The 18,805-nt window shown below is 36.7% G+C and overlaps 1 protein-coding gene across 1 annotated transcript in view; it reads left to right on the top strand.

Moving 5' to 3' along the window:
- Positions 1-18,805, top strand: part of MALRD1 (MAM and LDL receptor class A domain containing 1) — a 589,021-nt gene that overhangs the window by 115,024 nt on the left and 455,192 nt on the right. The gene's annotated exons all lie outside the window — the stretch shown is intronic.

Genomic DNA, 18,805 nt, shown 5'->3' with positions numbered 1-18,805 from the left:
CCCTTCAGGCCACAGCTATGAAGATAAGCTAATATGTTTTTTTCATAGAAAGACTGGGTATTTCTGTTGTCTCCTGGGGGTGGTAGATAATTAAGAACTTTTTCTCTGTTGGTTACAGTCTTGTGGATCCCCCTAGCATAAGCCCTGCTGGTGACATAAGCCAGTGACAGGTGACTTAGAGGTGTTCCCTGGGCATCAGGCACAGAACTGGGGAGGGTGCAAGCCATTTCCAAGAGGTACAGCTGGATGTAGTTGGATGTAGTTGGATGGAGACAGAGAGCTATGCAAAGATGGCATCTGCCAGCCTCCATTCCTGGGGAGTTCCCCAGCAGTCCCCGGATGTGTGTTAAAGTAAACGTGTGCCCTTTAGGCTGACACTTTTTAGATAAGCATATAAGCCTCTTTCACGTAAAGGTAGGCACCTCTCCATAAGCTGCTTCTGCACTGGTCCATAGGGTGAGTCTGAGACAGTGAGCCCGAGACTGTGAGCCCTTTAGGAGCCATTTCTCAGTTCACTATAATCTTTGTGTCTGCTGGATGTGAGCCCCATTGTTTTTCAAAGTTGGGTGTTTGGGGGGATTTTTCTCAGGTGCAGGTCTTAAAAGTTGGGGTACCTGATGTCACGGTTCCAGTCTTTCACTCCCTGGGGAGAAGCTCTGTGTTTTGAGTTTCCTCCTGATTGTGAATTGCTGTGCTTGGTGTCAGGTTTAGGGCAAGACTGTGTCTCAGCCTCTCCTACCGGCTTTTTAGTGGATTTTTTCTCATTTGCACAACGTGTAAGAGTCTCTCACCTAGGCTTTAGTTTTGTTTTCTTTGTTTTTTCAGGAGAAAATTGCTCCATATGTAGCTGTAGATTCATTGTGTCTGTGGAAGGACGTAAGTTCAGGATCTTCCTATGTCACCATCTTGTATTAGAACCCAAGTAGGAATTTCTTAAAATATTTCCTGTTTTTCTTACTATATCAGAAGAGTTATCTATTGAAATATCTGCCTGGGATTTACAGTTGTAAGCCTGTCCCTGATATACATTAAGACTGTTACCAAATGTACATGGTGTAAGAACTTTATCTGTATAAACTCTTTTAATCATCAAAACAAATCGAATAATTCAACCCTCATATTACCCTCATTTTACAGACTTTCATATCAGTTAGTGTTCATTCAGGAGACAGAAACCGCCCTATTAATTTGAACAGAGAAAATGTAATATGAAGAATTATTACCTTTTGAGACATGGTTAACTGCAAAAAGAACTAAAAGAACAGTAGAGAAGAAAAGAATTAACAAACGTAGGGAGCAGCTACTGCCTCTAGGATTGCGACAGAGAATTAAGGAAAGGATACATCTGGAGGAGGGGTGGCCTCCACATCCCAACACTGAGAATTAAACTTTACTGGAGAGGGTGTGACTGGAACCCTCTGGAAGGTGGAGAAATTTGCCGGATGATGTGGGCTAGACTTGGTTAACAATTTAGTGTCCAAGGAAGAAATTATCCACCAGGATGCCTGCAAAACTCACTGAAGGGTGACTGTAACTGGGTTGCTTTATATTGCTGGCAGTCATGGTCCAAGAACAGCAAGAAAACATACACTGGAACCAAAAAGAGAAGCTCCTTCCTCTGCTATGCTTTGTGGCATCCTGTACTCTTTACTAACGAAGCCAAACATTGTGTGAGCTATTCAAAAGAGAAATGTTTGCACCGTCCAGCTCCAGATCTCAAATCAGGGCAGAGAGGGTAGATTTGGAGCTGAGACACAGTACATTTAGAGCTGGCACACGTGCCTAATGTTGTGTAGTTCATAATTGGTGGAACCCCATCTTACATCTGGTTAATCTGCCCCCAGAACACATTCTTAACCACACATTATGCAACCTTTCTGTCCTTTCAAGGTCATCATTAAATTGAAAATGATACTTGCCTGAAATGAAAAGTTGCTTCCTTGATCAGTTTGAGCAATAGGGAATTTGAAGCCAGTGAAAGATTTCACTTTTGGAGGAGAAATCATGCTCTTAGGCCCCTAGAATGTCAAATGGTAATTTAGTAATTCTGTCTGGAAGTTTGAAAGGATTAATGTCCTTTAAAAAAAAACAAAACCTTAATCTTTTCCCTTTAGTAATTACTTTATCACATTACATTTCATAAATCTGAAATGTACTAAATTGCCTTCATTTCCTATAGTGTGTTTCAGGGACTTAAAATATTGTTTTATAGACACAAAAAGAAGATGGAGATCACTGTTTGGCAACGGACCCATGATCGTGGTGAACTGAGTTAAAAAAAAAAATAACAAATGAACTCCAGATCTCTAGAATCTTATGCTGGGAATCCGTTTATTCATAGAAATGCTAATTCTTCATCCCATTTTTGTGAATTCATACATTAAAGATTCCAGCAGTGAGTTGGGATGAGGTAAAGGCACAGTAAAGAATTTAGAGGAGTAAAAGCAGGAGTCTTTTGTCTTCTTTACAGCAAAAAAGGAGAGAAGTAAGCACAGTGATTTTAGGCTGAGAGTCTAGCATCGAACTAACCCACTTGTCAATTTCCCCATAGAAAACTTAATTGCTTGGAAGAAACACGGGTTTTCTGTAAGGAGAAAAAGACAATACCGGTCTCAGGATTTCTACTCATAAACATAAATCCTCTTTAAAAGGAACCTTGCTACTCTAGAGTTTCATATATTAGTATTTTAATGCAATTTATTCTAATTTTCTCATTTTCACAACTATCTCTAACCCAATTTGAGCTCTCTTTCGTTACAATAAGACTGATTATGCCTTACCTCAAAAGAGTTGTTAAACTTACTATGATTTAGGTTTTCTGTGCCTCTGAAATATCTTCAGACTAAGATACCAAGTGTAAGTTTTAACCAATTTTGGTAAAAGAAATAGTTTATCATATAGATGAGAAAGACAAAAAATTTTAAAACAACTCTGTGTTGTAAAGTTATTTTAATATTCCCAAACATCATTTTCTGAGCATCGTAATTTATTTCGGTCTAAAAATTGGTTAGTCTGAAATGCATATGCTTTTTTCCTAAAAATAGATCTACACAATTTCTCATTTTCTACTTTTCTCTCTGCTCACAGGAAAAACCACATACATCAATACTTAGTATTTGAATTCAGTGAAGTCTAAGCAAAGGCAGGTTGAGCAGTATAGGAAGAAGGAGTGATTTATCATTTTTCTCATTTGCTTTTTCAAACTTAAATACTGTTTGTATATTTTTCCAAAACTACTGTGTCTGCTCAATATACAAATGTATGTATTAAACACTGGCATTTCCACAGCTGACAGTAAGGTAGAGGCGAAGTGATTTTATGTGCTGACGCTTTGGAGGCTATCTCCATGTATTTTTTACTAATTCATTACCTTCCAATAGTAATTGTTATATTCTTCATTGCGTCTTACAAATTTCTTTCATCACATAAGTGCATCGGGAGAAAGCTTGAATTTTTTTATAGCTATGTTTCTTCTGCTCTGTATTTGTTGAGAATGTGTGTGTGTTTGTGTCTGTGTGTGTGTGTGAGAGAGAGAGATCTAATTAGGGCTATGTTTTTACTGCCTATTTTCTTAAAAAAAAAAATGTTTTTGAGAAGGTATTTTTTGGTGAGATTGAACATATTTAAATTTAATTATAGAATTAAAGGCTTCCTGAAATGCACCTCTCTGTATAACCATAAATTGCTTTTTATTTTAATAAAAGATAGGAAAATAAGCTGCTATTTTCTATTTTCTACCTTATGCTGTTTTCCATAGGCCTAACTTCCAGGGGAAAAAAGTGTCTCAAAATAAACCTAAATTTGCTAATTATTTAGCATTTTGCTTTTTCATTAAATGCACATCAGTGTGCCCATTCTTGTAGAAAGAAGGCTATCTTGCTATTTTTTCTTTGTGAACTGGATTCTCTTTCTCTTCTTCATATTGTCCTCAACAATTTAGATACTGTTTGCCAGTCCAAAAAAATAAAAAACTCCCTAGACAGGGGTAATTGTAAGACTGGAATGGGAAGTTTGTTCTGGTGAAGGCTCATCATTTCTGTGACATAAAACTGAGAAGTGGAGAAAAAGTCCATTCATTCCCATTTGTGGAGCCATTGATCACTGAGGGGAAAAAAAAATAGAAATGATTTTTGTAGACAAGTAAAATCTGGTAAATAATCCATGATATTTTGATCAATCTTTGCTGTAGATAATTATGTTGTTTGAGAAATCAGGACGGTAGAGGGAAAATAATAAAATAGTCAATAAAGTAGATCATAAATTCTCTCAGTTGAAAACTCTATTGAGAATAAAAATCTATGTATTTAATAAGAAAGTCTTTTTCTATGATGATTTAAGATTAAATTTCAATACATTACATTATTAACAGTATCTGTGGAAAGGTTTTGTGTGTGTTATTACTTTGAGCTCATTTGGATTTTATTTGTCAGCAAGGTCATTGTTCTTCTTCATTTTGAAAATTATAAACTAGAAGTATAAGTGGCATTTCTGTTTTGCTTGTATACCCAAACTACTTCAGTCCTCTTTTCTTTCACACCTGCTACTCTTGTCCCTTTCGATTCTGTTTTCAGGTTAGTGATGTTTGTGATGACAAGTATGAGACTTAATGATCCTCTCCTGTTCAACACCAGGTTTTCTTAGCAATCCTGTCTCCTTGCCTTGTAGAACTTTACCACTGTGGATAGTGAGATTTACATTTCCTTCCAGGGTTTATATAAACCCCTATCTTTGGGGTTAGATTTAAAAACAGACTGAAAGATTGTATGATAATGATATTCAATATAAATACTGTCACACACTTACAAAGCACTTATTTTGTACCTGGCATTATTGGAAATGCATTTATATGTCTTAGCTAATTTATAGATAAGAAAAGCAAGGCACACAGAGAATGAATGTCACGGCTCTTCCTGCGGTCACGGTCACACAGTTAGTTCAATAGAGATAGAGGTAGGAGTGGAAAATGGACCTCAGGTTGATTTTCATTTTGCCTACTGAGTCTTCCAGGGCAATTCAATTTGTAAAGTTCTCAAAGAATGTAAACCTCTTCACCCCCATGGGCATTTACAAGAAAGGCTTTAAAATAGGCTAGTATTTCCATTGACTTTATATTTTAAGAGTGTTTGAGCATTTCTCACACTTTGTTAGTTTTGTATGGTAGACGCAGAAAGGAGGTTTTACTTTAGGGAAAAACAATCTAGTGAGAGAATCTAAACATAAAAGAAGCCATGATAATCTATTGCCAGTCAAATCTAGTTAATAATAATATTGATAATAATAAACAACTACTTAACACCTGCTGAAAGAAATGTGTGCAGAGGATGAAAAGATGTTAGTATATTTGCTCTGCTGTGAGTAGTTTAAATTTAGATGAAAATAGGCATAAAAATGTAACTACTAGAAAAAGCTGGTTTTGTTCCATAGACAGTAAGGATGGACTAGGATAGGCATGGATGAGATTCTGGGAAGAGGAGCTTGAGGGGAAGGTTTAATGAAAAGTTTGCGAATAAACATTTTTCTTTTTTTTGCTTGTTTTTGAATTTTATTTTATTATTTTTTTATACAGCAGTTTCTCATAGTTATCTATATTATACATATTAGTGTATATATGTCAATCCCAGCTTCAGCTGGACATTCCATAAGGCACAGGGGAAGTTGGCTAGAAGCACAGTTTGCAACGGCAGAATCAAATTGTTGCTAAAAGTAAAGAGGAAAGTTAGCTAGAAAAGTTTTTACCTGGGGCATTAGTGTTGTATCACTGGGGTAGAGGAGTGGGTGCTTTGGGAGAGTGTCTGGAGAGAGAAGATAATAATAGGAAGCGGGTGTTGTATAACACTTGCTGTCCTCGGGGTTAGTTCATTCATTCAATAAATATCAAGCACTATACTGACTCTACAGCTGTTTACAGAGTGAGCAAGACATAATGTAGTTCCTGCCTTCCTAGAGATTACAATCTAGTGGGGAGAACTACATTACACTAATATAGCTGGAATTCCAATTCTAATGAGAAGTATGTAAAAGTTATAGAGTGGCCTATGAAAGTTATAGATTGACTCTTTGGCCCTAGTGTGAAGATATCAGGGTTTTTTTTTTTTAGTACATTAACCTTTTTTTAAAATAAAGATAATCTTTAGAGCAATTTTAGGTTAACAGCAAAATTGAGGGGAAGGTACAGAGATTCTCTATATGACCCCTGCCTCGACACATGTATAGCTCCTGCTAGTAACAGCATCACCCACCAGAGTGGGATATTTCTTACAATTGGGGAACCTACATTGATGCATCATAATCACGCAAAGTCCATAGTGTACCTCATGGTTCACTCTTGGTGTTGTGTATTCTATGAGTTTGGACAAATGTATAAACACACATATCCATCATTGAGGTATCATACAGAGTATTTTCACTGCCCTAAAAATCCTTTGTGCTCTGCCTCTTCATCCCTTACCTGCTCCCAACTGCTGGCATCCACTCATCTTTTCATTGTCCCCATAGTATTTATTGACTTTTCTGTAATGTCATGTAGTTGGAATCATACACTGTATAGACATTTCAGATTGGCTTCTTTCACTTAGTCATATGCATTTAAGGTTTCTCCATGTCTTTTTTTTAATTAATTTTTATTGGAGTATAGTTGCTTTACAATGTTGTGTTAGTTTCTCCATGTCTTTTCATGGCTTTTAGGTGCATTACTTTTTAGTGCTGAATAATATTCCATTGTCCAGTACTCCATATGAGAAAAGCTGCTGTAAACATCTATATGCAGGTTTTTGTGTGGACGTAAGTTTTCAGTTCCTTTTGGGTAAATACCAAGGGACATGATTGCTGGATTATATGTAAGATTATGTTTAGTTTTGTAAGAAACTGCCACACTGTCTTCCAAAGTGGCTGCACCATTTCGCATTCCCAGCAGCAATGAACGAGAGTTCCTGTTGCTCCACATCCTTGCCAGCATTTGGTTGTCAGTGTTCCCGATTTTGATCATTCTAATAGGTTGCAGTGGTATATCATTGTTTTAATTTGCATTTCCTTGATGATGTACAAATGTGAAGCATATTTTCATATGCTTATTTGCCATCTGTATAACTTCTTTGGTGAGGTGTCTTCAAGTCTTTGGACTGTTTTTTAATCAGGTAGTTTATTTTCTTATTGTTGAGTATTAAGATTTTATTGTTTATTTGGGCTAAGAGTCCTTTACCAGATGTGTCTTTTATAAATATTTTCTCCCAGTCTGTGGTTTGTGTCTCATTCTTTTCTTGACATTGTCTTTTTAATTTTTAATTGAACTATAGTTGACTTATGGTATTACATTAGTTTCAGGTGTACAACATAGTGATTCTATATTTGTATAGATTATACACCAAAGTTATATATTCCCTGTGCTGTACATTACATCCCTGTGACTTATAAGTCAGACAGAGAAAGACAAATACTGTATGTTGACATTGTCTTTTGCAGAGTAAAAATTTTAATTTTAGTGAAGTCCTACTTATTATTTCTTTCATGGATTATGCTTTGGTGTTGTATCTTAAAAAGTCATCACCATACCCAAGGTCATTTAGGTTTTCTCCTATGTTATCTTCTAGGAGTTTTATAGTTTCACATTTTATATTTAGGACTGTGATCCGTTTTAAGTTAGTTTTTGTGAAGGGTGTAAGGTCTGTGTCTAGATTTATTATTTTTGCACATGGATATCCAGTTGTTCCAGCATCCTTTGTTGAAAAGACTGTTTTTCTTCATTGTATTATCTTCTCCTTTGTCAAGCTCAATCAACTATATTTATGTGCGTTGCATTAACTTTTAAAGGGAAGTAATAGAAAGAATTTGAATAGCTAGGTGAAAGTGAATAGTAGATTCCAAACAGAAAAACTAGGCTGTGACAAGGCATTAAAATGTGTGAGGAGGAAAGTAGTTTTGATTTATTAAAGAAACTGAAGTAATAAAGGTAGCTTGAGCATAAGGGCAGGAGAAGCACAGAGATTCTTGGGAATTAGCCTAATGTTAAAGATTTTGGGCATTATACTAAATAATAGGGAAACAATGTAAGGATTTTTAAGCAGTTGCAAGATCAAGTTTGAATTTTTAAGGCCTTTAAATTTTTATACTCTGGGGGTAGTATGTAGCATGAATTGAAGGGGAGAGTATGAAAGTAATGGTTTCAGCTGGAAGAATTTAAGAGTAAATATGAGAGATTATCATAGACTGAACTGACATGTAGAGATATGTCATAATAAAAATTTATGAGGTAGAATAAAGAAACACTTGATTGGGGCTTCCCTGGTGGCGCAGTGGTTGAGAGTCCACCTGCCGATGCAGGGGACACGGGTTCGTGCCCTGGTCCGGGAAGATCCCACATGCTGCGGGGCGGCTGGGCCCGTGAGCCATGGCCGCTGAGCCTGCGCGTCCGGAGCCTGTGCTCCACAACGGGAGAGGCCACAGCAGTGAGAGGCCCGCGTACCGCAAAAAAAAAACAAAACACTTGATTGAATTTTGGAAGAAAGGGAAAAGGGTATTTTAAGTAATTCTTACCAGTTTTTATCTGGAGTCACAGAATATAGAGTGAGAGGGGGAAGTAGGGTTGAGGGAGGAGATCATTATTGTCCGTAGTTTGGACAGTTCTGGCACTAACAAGAGGGGAGTGAGTTGGAGAAATAATTATTGGATTCTTTTTATTGACATGATAGTTATTGAAGCTTTGATATTGGATGAAGTTTACCAGGGAGAGAGAGTGGACTAAGAGCCAGTATGTTAAACTAAAACTCTGGAAATGGTGACGCCACTTGAAGTTTTCCATTCCAGATGAAGTATGATACTTAATTGCTTCTCCTTCGAGAGGCAATTAAATACAAATATAATTAAGAAAAATAAAAGGTCAAGTAGAACTTAAAGAGAAACACACAATTAGGGAACTATGCCAAAAGAGAAACCCAGTGAAAATAAATTAGGAGTGATGGGCTGATAAGTAGGCTTGTATTGGGGTACCAACTAAGTAGTCTAACTCTGTAATAAGATCAAGAATTGGGGGGAAAATAAGAAATGAGAAAAAATGTAGTTTTGGAAAAAGGAAGGTCAGTAATGCTTTTAACAAGTGCGTTTTGAGTGCCTACTATGTTCCAGGCATACGGATCCCACAGTAAGTAAAACTGACAGACATCCCTCTCCTCTGGGAGCTTGCTTCCTAGTAAGGTAGACACTGACACTATGATAAATGAGTAAAGTGCATAATATTTTGGAAGGGGATATATGTTATAAAAAAAAAATAAAGCAGTGTGAAGGCAATAAAGTAATGATAGAGGGAGGGACCTGGCAATTTTAAATAGGGTTTCCACAGTAGCTCTCAAGGACAAGGTGATTTAAAGCAGACTTAAGAAGGTAAGGGAAATAAGCCTGGAAAATATCTCAGGGAAAAGTTTTTCAGGCAGAAAGAAATAACTAAGGGATTGAGATAGGAGGGAACCTGGTGAGTCTGAGCAATAGCAAATGATCTATGTGGCTGGAGGAGAGTGATTATAAGAAAAAAGTAATAGGACATGAGGTCGGAGAGATAAGCAAACCATCTAGAGCTGTGGTTCTCAACCTTGGCGACATTTGAGAAGTACCTGGAGAGCTTCTAAAGCTGTAATTGCCATGGCCAGTTACATTGCAAGCACTATAGGTGGAACCCAGGCATTAATAATTTTAAAGCTCCCCATGTGATTTTTAACATACAACTAAGTTTGAGTGCCATTCAGCTAAGACCTTACAGGTCAGTGTAAGGACACTGGCTTTAAATGAGTGAGAGGGAACCATTGTGGCACTTTGAAGAGAGGACTTATGGGATCTGACTTAACAGAATCACTATGCTTTCTATATTGAGAACAGACAGGAGGGTATTATTGCCCATCAATCAAAGAACACCAGTAAAACGCCTAACAAAGCTGTGTTTACTGATACTTGCTGAACAAGGAAAATGGCTTACCACGGAGACCTGTGGGGCATCTCAGCAAGAGTGTTAGGAGGAACTTATTACTGGGTTTAGGCTTGTGTTGTGTAATTTGTGGGAGGGTTCAAGGGAGCAAGAATTCCCTCTGGATTGGGTGTTTTCAAGAAACAGGATAATTCTGTGATTGCATACCTAAATAAATTTTATTTGGGAGGTGAGAGAAATAGAACAAACATGGTAATTGGTGAGGATGCAGCAGTCACTCATGTCAGCCAGGTGAATAGGATATTTGAGCAATGTTTGAATTTGCACAGTACTCTTCCTGTACTCAGACATGTTACAGAGTGGTCCTCTTTTTATCTTCTTTTTTCTCAATCTACAGAACGTCTTTGGTTCGTGGTATGTGAAAATCTTTTTGTTCAGCAGAAGAGCAATGTAGCCCTCCTGTCATTTCCAGATTCTAGCAACACCAAGGTCTAGCCGAAAGTGCCAGGCAAACCGCCATCTGATGGCCATCAGGAGCAAGGCTGGAAGCAGGGGGACCAGTTAGAATATTCTAAAAACTGAGGGAAGAAATCATGGTAAATTGAATCAGGGTGAAGCAGTGGAGGCAGTAGGCAGATTCTGGATGTATTTTGAAAGTAGGTAGAAGTAAAAGGATTTGTTAATTGTATATGGGGGAAGGAAGGAAGAGTGGAGTTAAAGAGGACTCCAACGTCTTTGCCTGTAGAAACTAGAAGAGTGGTGTTGCCATTTCTGACCCAGGAAATCTAGAACATGTTTGAGATGCCAATTAGATATCCAGGTGAAGCTGTCTAATAGAGAGTTAGGTATATGAGTCTGGAGTTCAAAGGAGAGGTTCAGGATAGATTACAGCTGGTAAGACATCGACATATAGATGGCATTTAAAGCCTGAGCTAGAAGAGTTTCTTAAACTAGTGAAGATAAAAGAGGTAAAGATCTAGAAGTCAGAGTAAAAGGAAAAACCAGTTGAGAAGATAGAGAAGGAGCAACCAGAGAAGAAGGAGGAAAACTTGGAGTATTTACTGTCTTGGAAGCCAAGTATACAATGTTTTAAGAAGGTGGAAAACATGGTTAACTGTCAAATATTGCTGATAGAAAATGAGAACTGAGAATTGACTTCGGATATAACAGTATGAGGTAATTGTGGACCTTGATAAGATGGGTAAAAAGCCTGATTGGGGGGAGCTCAATAGAAAATTGGAGGAAAGGATAACTTTTGACAACCTCATTCTAAGACTTTTTAAAGGAAGATTGAGAAATGAGGGTAGCTGTTATATGAAATGGGGTCAAGAGAGCTTAACGACAAGTTTATAAAGGCTTATAGAGAAAATACAGTAGAAGAGGGACAATGTGTGATTACAGAAGGCGGGGGTGTGTTTCTGGAGAGATGCTATTGAATAAACAAGAGAAGATGGAATCTAGTGCACAAGTGGAGAACGGCCTTGGCCAAGAGCCTGGGCACTTCATCTAGGGTAACAGAAAGAAGTTGGAATCTATGGAGACAGATGGTAGAAGATGGGGAGATGTGGTGGTGATAATTGTGGAAGTTTTATTTCAGAAACTGTAGGAATAATGATGAATAGATACCACTGAGTAGTAGCAAAACTCTGATAATGAAAAAGAAAACATTTTTGTTGTCACTGGGTTCATAAGTCCTAATTTGGATCTTCCATCTCTAGAGTCCTTAAGGGAAGAGGCGTCAATAGGCTATTGTAAATATTTCAAAAAGACAGGGGAAGACTGTACAGTTACCTGTATTAATTTTTTAAAGAATTTTCAAGAACCTAAATTTATTTTCTTTGAGTTATATTTAGAAATAAATATATGTTAAGTCAGGCTCATCAGAGTCTCTAAGGGACACCCATAATTATGTTTGAATTGTGAAAGTTCATTAATGAATCAATGAAATTAATAATAATAATCATTACTGTGCTTATATTCATAAGAAGAGTGTTAGTGCTCTGGTAACATGTAATGCATTGTTACCAGACTTACAAGATGGACTAGGTAAGACAGAAGTAGGATAATCAAGACTTTGTTAGAGAGATGAAGAATCAAGTTGGAAAACGTTAAATGGAAATAATGCTACGACCTGCCAGACTGCAAACCAGTAGGGGAGAGGGGCATGACTTATAGATTCCTTTTATTCCCAGGCCCTATTTTCAGGCCTAGAATGTAGTTGATATTCAGTCAGTAATTATTATGATAGTGTCTGGATTTATGTTCTCAAATTTCTGGGTAACCACCAAGCATGGAAGATGGTGTGGCTAGAAAGAAAATAGGAAACTGTAAGTGACTGTGATGTGGACCGTTAACATACGGTTGTTATATTTGCTTTATTGTGCACCTGACATTGTTTTAATCCTCACTAGATTCCCCCCCTTGGACTAGATTGGATTTAGCATGGAGTAATGGGGAGTCTACTTCGTCAAGGAGATATATAAGAGAGGGATAATTGAAATTAAAATTACTGTACAAAGTGATAGTGTAAGAATCTGGTGTGAATGTTGTCCTGTGAAACACAGCGAAGGACTTACTAGTTGGGAGTTGAGAAGAGTATGGTTGGGAACTGAGTAAAGAAGAAAATGTGAAGCAGGAAATTATTACGGTAGCAAACAGGAGGCCTAGGAGAGCCACAGAATGGCCAGATTCTCAGTGATTTTAAAAGGGTTGCTATGACTTCAGTACTCGACAAGATTATTGAGTAGAGGTCAAGGGATCAGGAACTCTCTTCTAGACTCATTCTGCCTCTCCCTGAGTGATTCTACCTATGTCTACTTTTTTTCCTGTCTCAATTCACTACTTCCCTAGGCAATTACATGAGCTTGGCTTCTAAGATGTCTTACAAATCATCCCTTCTTCCTCAGCACCAACACCCCATCCACCAGTGTGATTTTCTCCAAATACTCAGTCTTTTTAACTTGAGGATTTAGGAAAGAGATGGCCTCTCTTATTGCCCATATTTGAAAACTAATAATCATATCTACCATTTTTGGACTTACATATTGTGAGAGTGCACTGGATGCTGTCATATATCATTGTCTTTTATCTGAGGTTGGTGCTGTTGTCACTTTACATATGAGGAAATGGAAGTTCAGAGAGATTAACAACTAAAATCACAAATCTAGTAAATAGGAAGGATAAAATTCCACCTTGGCTTCTCTGCTTCTAAAGCTCATGCTATATCTATCCATGACAATACATATACAGAGCAGATGTCTGGAACACCATTTTAGGAGTGAAAACATCTTTCGTGCTCAAAAGACCACTTTAAGTTCCATTATAAAGAGAATATTCTCTGTGTTTAGTTTTCAGTTTAAAAGAAAAAGCAAACTTCAAATTTTTCTCATCACCTGTTTTCAGTTAATCATATACATACATTTTAGAAGCCGCTATTCATACTGCTGGTATCTGAGCCATTAATATTCTTCAAGAAAACCATTTTAGTAAGAGAAGAAGGTTTTGAGATGACATTATTTTAAAATTTTTAATTTTATTACCATCTTTAGATTATTGTGTCTATGGGTATTTTTAATGTGCATGTTTCCTTTTGAATTTTAGTTTACTACTGAAATTTTTAGTCAATTATGAAAAACATTCTCTTATTCTTTTTTTACACATAGTTTTGTTTATTTACTTATTTAAAATAAATTCTTTGTTTATATAATTTTTAAAGGTTTAAAATTTTTAATTTTTATACAATTTTAAAAGGTTACTTTCTATTTATATTTATCACAAATATTGGCTATATTCCCATGTTGTACAATACATCCTTAAGACTATCTTACACCTAACAGTTAGTACCTCCCATTCCCCCATCCCTATATTGCCCCTCCCCCCTTCCCTCTCCCCACTGGTAGCCACTAGTTCATTCTCTATATCTGTGAGTCAGTTTCTTTTTTGTTATCTTCACTAGTTTGCTGTGTTTTTTAGATTCCACAGATAAGTGATATGCTACAGTATTTGTCTTCCTCTGTGTGACTTATTTCACTTAGCGTAAAGGCCTCAAAGTCCATACATGTTGCTGCAGATGGCAAAATTTCGTTCTTTTTTATGGCTGAGTAATATTCAATTTGTGTGTGTGTGTGTGTATACACACACACACACACACACACAAACTACAAACATACTATATATGCACCACAACTTCATTCATCTGTTGATGGACACTTAGGTTGTTTTCATGTCTTGGCAATTGTAAATAATGCTGCTGAGAACATTGAGGTGCATGTATCTTTTTTAAAAAAATATCTTTATTGGAGTATAATTGCTTAACAGTGTTGTGTTAGTTTCTGCTGTATAACAAAGTGAATTAGCTATATGCATACGTATATCCCCATATCCCCTCCCTCTTGCGTCTCCCTCTCACACCCCTTATCCCACCCCTCTAAGTGGTCACAAAGCACTGAGCTGATCTCCCTGTGCCATGCAGCTGCTTCCCACTAGCTAGTTATTTTTTGGTAGTGTATATATGTCAATGCTACTCTCTTACTTCGTCCCAGTTTACCCTTCCCCCTCCCCGTGTCCTCAAGTCCATTCTCTATATCTGTGTCTTTATTCCTTTCCTGCCCCTAGGTTCATCAGAACCATTCTTTTCTTTTAGATTCCATATATATGTGTTAGCATACAGCATTTGCTTTTCAATTTCTGACTTCCTTTGCTCTGTATGACAGACTCTAGGTCCATCCACCTCACTACAAATAACTCAATTTTGTTTTTATGGCTGAGTAATACTCTATTGTATATACGTGCCACACTTCTTTATCCATTCATCTGTCAATGGACACTTAGGTTGCTTCCATGTCTTGGCTATTGTAATTAGTGCTGCAATGAACATTGTTGTACATGACTCTTTTTGAATTATGGTTTTCTCAGGGTATATGCCCAGTAGTGGAATGGCTGGATCATATGGTAGTTGAATTTTTAGATTTTTAAGGGGCCTTCATACTGTTCTCCATAGTGGCTGTATCAATTTACATTTCCACCAACAGTGCAAGAGGGTTCCCTTTTCTCCACACCCTCTCCAGCATTTATTGTTTGTAGATTTTTTGATGATGGTGATTCTGACTGGTGTGAGGTGATACCTCATTGCAGATTTGATTTGCATTTCTCTAATGATTAGTGATGTTTAGCATCTTTTCATGTGTTTGTTGGCAATCTGTATATCCTCTTTGGAGAAATGTCTATTTAGGTCTTCTGTCCATTTTTGGACTGGGTTGTTTGTGTTTTTGATATTGAGCTGAATGAGCTGCTTATATATTTTGAAGATTAATCCTTTGTCAGTAGCTTCGTTTGCAAATATTTTCTCCCATTCTCAGGGTTGTCTTTTCATCTTGTTCATGGTTTCCTTTGCTGTGCAAAAGGTTTTAAGTTTCATTAGGTCCCATATGTTTATTTTTGGTTTTATTTCCATTTCTCTAGGAGGTGGCTCAAAAAGGATCTTGCTGTGATTTATGTCATAGAGTGTTCTGTCTATTTTTTCCTCTAATATTTTTATAGTGTCTGACCTTAATTTAGGTCTTTAATCCATTTTGAGTTTATTGTTGTGTATGGTGTTAGGAAGCATTCTAGTTTCATTCTTTTGCATGTAGCTGTCCAGTTCTCCCAGCACCACTTATTGAAGAGGCTGTCTTTTCTCCATTGTATATTCTTGCCTCCTTTATCAAAGATAAGGTGACCATAGGTGAGTGGGTTTCTCTCTGGGCTTTCTATCCTGTTCCGTTGATCTATATTTCTGTTTCTGTGCCAGTACCATACTGTGTTGATTACTGTAGCTTTATAGTATAGTCTGAAGTCCAGGAGACTGATTCCTCCAGCTCCGTTTCTCTTTCTCAAGATTGTTTTGGCTCTTCGGGGTCTTTTGTGTTTCCATACAAATTGTGCAGTCTTTTGTTCTAGTTCTGTGAAAAATGCCATTGTTAGTTTGATAGGGATTGCATTGATTCTGTAGATTACTTTGGGTAGTATAGTCATTTTCACAATGTTGATTCTTCCAATCCAAGAACATGGAATATCTCTCATCTGTTCGTATATCTTTAATTTCTTTCATCAGTGTCTTGCAGTTTTCTGCATACTGGCCTTTTGTCTCCTTAGGTAGGTTTATTCCTAGGTATTTTATTCTTTTTGTTGCAGTAGTAAATGGGAGCATTTATTAATTTCTCTTTCAGATTTTTCATCATTAGTGTATAGAAATGCAAGAGATTTCTGTGCATTCATTTTGTATCCTGCTACTCTACCAGATTCATTGATTAGCTCTAGTAGTTTTCTGGTAGCATCCTTAGGATTCTCTACGTATAGTATCATGTCATCTGCAAACAATGACAGTTTTCCTTCTTTTCTAACTTGGATTCCTTTTATTTCTTTTTCTTCTCTGATTGCTGTGGCTAAAACTTCCAAAACTATGTTGAATAATAGTGGTGAGGGTGGGCAACCTTGTCTTATTCCTGATATTAGAGGAAATGGTTTCAGTTTTTCACTGTTGAGAATGATGTTAGCTGTGGGTTTGTCATATATAGCCTTTATTATGTTGAGGTAGGTTCCCTCTATGCCTACTTTCTGGAGAGTTTTTATCATAAATCGGTGTTGAATTTTGTCAAAAGCTTTTTCTGCATGTATTGAGATGATCATATGGCTTTTATCCTTCAATTTGTTAATTTGGTGTATCACATTGATGGATTTGAGTATATTGAAAAATCCTTGCATTCCTGGGATAAACCCCACTTGATCATGGTGTATGATCCTTTTAATGTGCTCTTGGATTCTGTTTACTAATAGTTTGTTGAGGATTTTGCATCTATGTTCATCAGAGATATTAGCCTGTAGTTTTCTTTTTTTGTGACATCTTTGTCTTGTTTTGGTATCAGGGTGATGGTGGCCTTGTAGAATGAGTTTTGGGAGAGTTCCTCCCTCTGCTATATTTTGGAAGAGTTTGAGAAGGATAGGTGTTAGCTCTTCTCTAAATGTTTGATAGAATTTGCCTGTAAAGCCATCTGGTCCTGGACTTTTGTTTGTTGGAAGATTTTTAATCACAGTTTCAATTTTACTGCTTGTGATTGGTCTGTTTATATTTTCTGTTTCTTCCTGGTTCAGTCTCAGAAGGTTGTGCATTTCTAAGAATTTGTCCATTTCTTCCAGGTTGTCTGTTTTATTGGCATATAGTTGCTTGTAGTAATGTCTCATGATCGTTTATATTTCTGCAGTGTCAGTTGTTACTTCTTTTTTATTTCTAATTCTGTTGATTTGAGTCTTCTCCCTTTTTGTCTCTATGAGTCTGGCTAATGGTTTATCAATTTTGTTTATCTTCTCAAAGAACCAGCTTTTAGTTTTATTGATCTTTGTTATCATTCCCTTCGTTTCTTTTTCATTTATTTCTGATCTGATCTTTATGATTTCTTTCCTTCTGCTAACTTTGCGTTTCTTTGGTTCTTCTTTCTCTAATTGCTTTAAGTGTAAGGTTAGGTTGTTTACTTGAGATTTTTCTTTTTACTTGAGGTAGGATTATATTGCATTAAACTTCCCTCTTAGAACTGCTTTTGCTGCATCCCATAGATCTTGGGCCATCGTGTTTTCATTGTCACTTGTTTCTAGGTATTTTTTGATTTCCTCTTTGATTTCTTCAGTGATCTCTTGGTTATTTGGTAGCATATTGTTTAGCCTCCATGTGTTTTTATTTTTTACAGAGTTTTTCCTGTAATTGATATCTAGTCTTATAGCGTTGTGGTCGGAAAAGATACTTGATACCATTTCAATTTTCTTAAATTTACCAAGGCTTATTTTGTGACCCTAGATATGGTCTATCCTGGAGAATGTTCCGTGTGCACTTGAGAAGAAAGTGTATTCTGTTGTTTTTGGATGGAATGTCCTATAATTATTGATTAAGTCCATCTTGTTTAATGTATCATTTAAAGCTTGTGTTTCCTTATTTATTTTCATTTTGGATGATCTGTCCATTGGTGTAAGTGTGGTGTTAAAGTCCCCTACTATATCTCTATTACTGTCGATTTCCTCTTTTATGGCTGTTAGCATTTGTCTTATGTATTGAGGTGCTCCTATGTGGGGTACATAAATATTTACAATTGTTATACCTTCTTCTTGGATTGATACCTTGATCATTATGTAGTATCCTTTGTCTCTTGTAAAGTCTATTTTGTCTGATATGAGAATTGCTACTCCAGCTTTCTTTTGATTTCCATTTGCATGGAATATCTTTTTCCATCCCCTCACTTTCAGTCTGTATGCGTCCCTAGGTCTGAAGTGGGTCTCTTGTAGACAGCATATATATGGGTCTTGTTTTTGTATCTATTCGACCAGTCTATGTCTTTTGGTTGGAGCATTTAATCTTTTTACATTTAAGGTAATTATTGATATGTATGTTCCTGTGACCATTTTCTTAATTGTTTTGTGTTTGTAGGTCTTTTCCTTCTCTTGTATTTCCTGCCTAGAAAAATTCCTTTAGCATTTGTTGTAAGGCTGGTGGTGCTGAATTATCTTAGCTTTTGCTTGTCTCTAAAGATTTTAATTTTTCCTTTGAATCTGAATGATATCCTTGCTAGGTAAGAGCAGTCTTGGTTGTAGGTTTTTCCCTTTCATCACTTTAAATATGTCCTGCCACTCCCTTCTGGCTTGCAGATTTTCTGCTGAAAGATCAGCTGTTAACCTTATGGGGATTCCCTTGTATGTTATTTGTTGCTTTTCCCATGCTGCTTTTAATATTTTTTCTTTGTATTTAATTTTTGATAGTTTGATTAATATGTGTCTCAGCATGTTTCTCTTTGGGTTTATCCTGTGTGGTACTCTCTGTGCTTCCTGGATTTCATTGATTATTTCCTTTCTCATGTTAGGGAAGTTTTCGACTATAAT

The sequence above is a fragment of the Orcinus orca genome, chromosome 2 (genome assembly GCF_937001465.1).
Source record: "Orcinus orca chromosome 2, mOrcOrc1.1, whole genome shotgun sequence".
Taxonomy (NCBI): Eukaryota; Metazoa; Chordata; class Mammalia; order Artiodactyla; family Delphinidae; genus Orcinus; species Orcinus orca.
This window is presented reverse-complemented; position numbering and strand designations above follow the sequence as displayed.